The sequence below is a fragment of the Solanum tuberosum genome, unplaced genomic scaffold (genome assembly GCF_000226075.1).
Source record: "Solanum tuberosum cultivar DM 1-3 516 R44 unplaced genomic scaffold, SolTub_3.0 scf00501, whole genome shotgun sequence".
In the NCBI taxonomy this organism is placed as follows: domain Eukaryota; kingdom Viridiplantae; phylum Streptophyta; class Magnoliopsida; order Solanales; family Solanaceae; genus Solanum; species Solanum tuberosum.
In genome coordinates this window covers 353,409-357,910 of record NW_006239436.1, presented here as the reverse complement: position 1 = coordinate 357,910, position 4,502 = coordinate 353,409, and the positions used below count along the sequence as shown (strand labels likewise).

General features: G+C 28.6%; 1 long non-coding RNA gene across 1 annotated transcript; it reads left to right on the top strand.

Moving 5' to 3' along the window:
• The first annotated feature begins 2,139 nt into the window (after positions 1–2,139).
• LOC107058452 (uncharacterized) lies at positions 2,140–3,441 on the top strand. The gene is made up of 2 exons (XR_001472025.1): positions 2,140–2,673; positions 3,250–3,441. It is a non-coding gene; the product is annotated as an uncharacterized lncRNA (long non-coding RNA).
• Positions 3,442–4,502: the final 1,061 nt, after the last annotated feature.

Below are 4,502 nucleotides of genomic sequence, written 5' to 3'. Positions count from 1 at the left end.
ATTCTGATTTTGTTAGTGAAATAAAAAAGGAAAAATGGAAAAAAACAACAAATGTAGAAGTTGTTCAATCTTCAAAATCATCAACAAGAAGAACAACAAAAAAGAAGGAATCAGAAATTCGAATATCCAAAAAAGGCAAAAAAAGTTGTTAGGGTAAGTATTATATTTAATTTATTTTCACATTATTCAAATTAGTGATTTTTTTGCTAAAAATATCACATTATGCTTATTGTTGTTTCGAAACTTTTGTTTGGGTGAAACTTGTACGAAATGTGAATAATATTTATATGAATCTGACTTTAATATATGCTTTGGGATATTATATGAAATGTGATATAATATTGGTATGCAAATGGTATGAATTGTGTTTTGACATTGGTATGAAATTGGTTTGATATCGGTAGCCAAATGGTATGAGTTGTTAAATTGGTATGCAAATGGTTTGAATTGTTAAATTACTCTGTTTTGTATGAATTATGACTAATATTGATATGAAATTGAGATTTTTCTAATAGGAAGGTTTCTTTTTCAATTTCTTCATTAATGTATTTAAATTTTTAACATTGGTATGAAAATGGTATAAAATGATTTTTCTTTCAAATTTTTTCCAGTGATTGTGGTTTGTACATGTGTCTATTTGCTGAATACATCAGTAATGGAGTTTTTGATATGCGTTCTGTTGATATCGATGTAAAGTACCATCGTCAAAGGTATGCCACAATCATATGACATTATGGAAAAACAAAGAATGATGATGGCGCGACCAGTGAGAGTGAAGTAACTGGCACTGTTGCTAGCAAATTTGATGGACCCTGCATAGCAAAAGAACATGCTCCGAATACCATCAATTATCCCACACCAAGACCACAGAGATCAAGTTTGAGATAGTTGATTGCACCTTAGACTTTTAAGAATTACAAGTTTTTTTTTTTTACTTTTGGACGATATTTTTGTGTTTGTTACAACTTTAAGTATTTGATATATATAATATCCACTGTTTTGTTTCAAAAAGATACCAATTACATATGAATTAATTACAAATTGACTATTGTAATCGCAGGATACTAGTTATATACAGATTGCATTCCAAATGGATACACCATTCTAAAGATAAATTACACATTGACTATAATAATTCTCGGGATAACAATTATATACAAAATGCATACAAATTGGATTCAACATTTAGAGTTTATGATTTTACAATGTCTTATTAACTAGAAAGAAATCATACTACTAATTTAGAGTTCATGAACTAACTACTGACTTATAATTGGTATCCAAAATGTACACCTTTGGCATCCAAATTCATATTCTAACACAAAAAATAAAAAATAAAAAATATATGAAGTTGGTATCCAACATGTATAAATATCTTGTATAAACGATTATGCCAATGTAAAATAGTGATAATTGTATTTTGTAACAACCTCAATTACATTTTTGTTTTACATTTTTTTCATCCTGGATAATTTACAACCTAATTATAAATTATATTGTCTTAACAAGCGTGGATTAAGTATTTTTAAAGATGTATGAAGTTGTATACAATCTGTATAAATACTGGAATAAACGAATCTTACAATTTAAAACAGAGATCATTAGATGTTGCACCAACATCAATTACATCTGATTTTTTTTTTTTTTAAATGGATAAAATAAGACTTTTTAATTAATTTTAACATATTAGAGTGAATTAAGGAAAACAAATATTCCTAATTAGTTTGAATCTCCTAAATTTATGCTAATTAATAATTATCATCAATCAATTCAAATTTAATTAATACATCTATTTCCATTTTTTCAGTTTTTTTCTTTATTATTTCTAATTCTGTTTTTTTTTAAAATTTTCGTTTATCTTTTTTTTTAAAAAAGTTTTTTCTAATTAATAAAAACATTTCTTTTTTTTGTAAATTTGTTATAACCTGAAATTTTTAATGCTATAGTTTGAAAGTCTAAATCTACTGTTATAGCTTGAAAATAGTACTATAATATATATCATATATGAAATTTACGCAACTTAAAACACTTCAACAATAAAGCCCAAAACGCAGCCCAACTCTGTCCAGGGAATCCAAATCATGTGACCCATTTAAAAATCATTTAGAAATCTTTCTTATCCTAAATGCACTAGAGTTGCTGGACGTTTCTCTCCTCTTTGAAGAAAACTGCCAAATTTCTTCAACAATGGCAGTGCTCTGAATGCCTGACCATACCATTCTGGTAAACATATCGATCTTCACACCACAAATAGGTCAATATTCACGAAAATGGTATGCAACTTTTACCTTTGTTTTTAAATTTCGATTGTCTCCACTCCATCTTTTTCTGCTCGGATCTGCCCAGATCACGTGAAGCTTGACCAAAGAGTAATGTTTAAATTTCAAAACACATCTTTCTCAACTCAAGATCCCTCCCAAAATACAAAGCTTAGGGCTTATAATCTCATCTATAAATGTTTCCCCTGTTTTGCCTTTGAAAGGGACGTTTTCTTTGGGTTAGCTAAAAGAATCATCCGACAAGCTTTCACACTCACAAAAAGCAACACATTTATACATTTTAATATTGCTTACAAAGAATTTTCGTTTCTCCTCTTTGTTGCACTTGACTTTTTATGAAGAACGAAGATAGATTTGAGGCTGATAACGTCCCTAGTTTACTGCACTACAAAAGGTAAAGTTCAATCTTTTTGGTTTCTGACTATTTAATTAAGCATCCGTGGTTGTGTTAGAAAATAATGAGTTGGATATTTCTTTGTCCGTAGTTACATTACGACGTGTTAATAAATTGTGTACTTCCGTGATATTATAATGTCTTTTAGGGTCGTTTGAAAATCTGATCCTAATCATATGGACGGAGATATCATGTACTGCTATGTATCCTGCAAGATTTGAAACTTGAGTTGGATGGCCCTTACCTTTTTTTTTTTGTCCAAAAATAATGATAAGTTGACTACTTTGGTTTGAATAGGATATGCTAATATGTAGATAATGTGTACTTACTATGACTAAAGATTTTGAACTATTATTTTGATATAATAAAAGTGTTTAGACATATATTTATGGAGCATGTTTTGTGTATACTTAATTTGTGTCAAGTACGTATATTTAGTTTGGCTTAGATGAGAATACAACATGTTGTTGGAGTGATTACTATAACTTTCGATTGACTATTATCTTCTTTTATATAGTATCAAGAATCAATTTTCCTCATCTATTTTCTCATGTTTATTTGGCATGAAAATTGGAGCCGGCGAGTCTAGTTTTGAAACTCAACGACACCACTACTGCATAGAGCTCGCATATACCTCACATGGAATTGATCATATACATTTCTTTCACACTACATCTATTCGCTTTTCCTATTTTTAGAGACGTGTCCGGTTAAAATGAGACATTATAGTTAATTAGTTATCTAGCACATTACTTGCTGTTATGCTTACTTATTTGTTTGTCTTGTTGTTAGAATTTGCACAAATCTGCTTGAATGCCTTAGCAATTTACCTCTAGTTAGTAGCTTATTCATGTTTATAATATTTTTTTACTCCTAGATTTAATGACCTTAAATTTTTGATAATTTGTCAAATCATTTGATTTGTGATTAAAAATCAGCTAACCTTTATTTTATTTAATGTATTAAATCAGATTTTTTTGGGGTTGACTTGCAATACTATTTTGGAAAAATTACAGAAATTCACCTTTTAGTTTACTTATTACCACTATCCCCTATAAGTTTTACAAATCTCCAAAATTCCTCATTTTCGCGCATCAAATTAATGTATCAACGCTTATATTATTGTATATCGCACATCAGATTAATGTATCATGTATAAAATGTAATGTATCTTACTTAACGATTAATGTATCTCGCACATCAGATTAATGTATCAGTGTTTATATTATTATATCCGTTTGAAGAATTTGTGTAATTATAAACTTTTAAGGAACATATTGTAATTTTGCCTTAAAAATATGTGATTTATGTAATTTGCCGTACAGTTTTTGTTTACAAAAGACTTTCTTTTTTTCTCTTTTAGTAAAGCCTTTTGGAGGCTCTATTTACTTTTCTTTTAAATATATATAAATAACTATACTATCTTGTACATTAAAACTACTTTTGAGCCTATAACATATATATTACATTAGTATTCTACACCACTTTTGAAATCAAGTTTTAGGGTGTGTTTGGTATGAAGGAAAACACTTTTCAAAAAATGTTTTCCAATTTTCTCAAGTTTGATTGGGCTAAATGTTTTTCAAAGCAATTCATTTTTCTCAAATTTAAGGAAAATGAATTCCCTTCTAAACTTAAGGAAAATATTTTTCCAAACTCTCTTCCAACTTCAAATTATAATTATTTTTTTTGTTGAAAAAATCAATTTATTTTGTCTCTACCTCAAACCACCCCCCCTCCCCCCCGCAAAATAAATAAATAAATTTTAAAGCTTATTTTTAAATTCAATTTTTTTACTCACGCTCACCCCTACCCCCACCCCCTACACC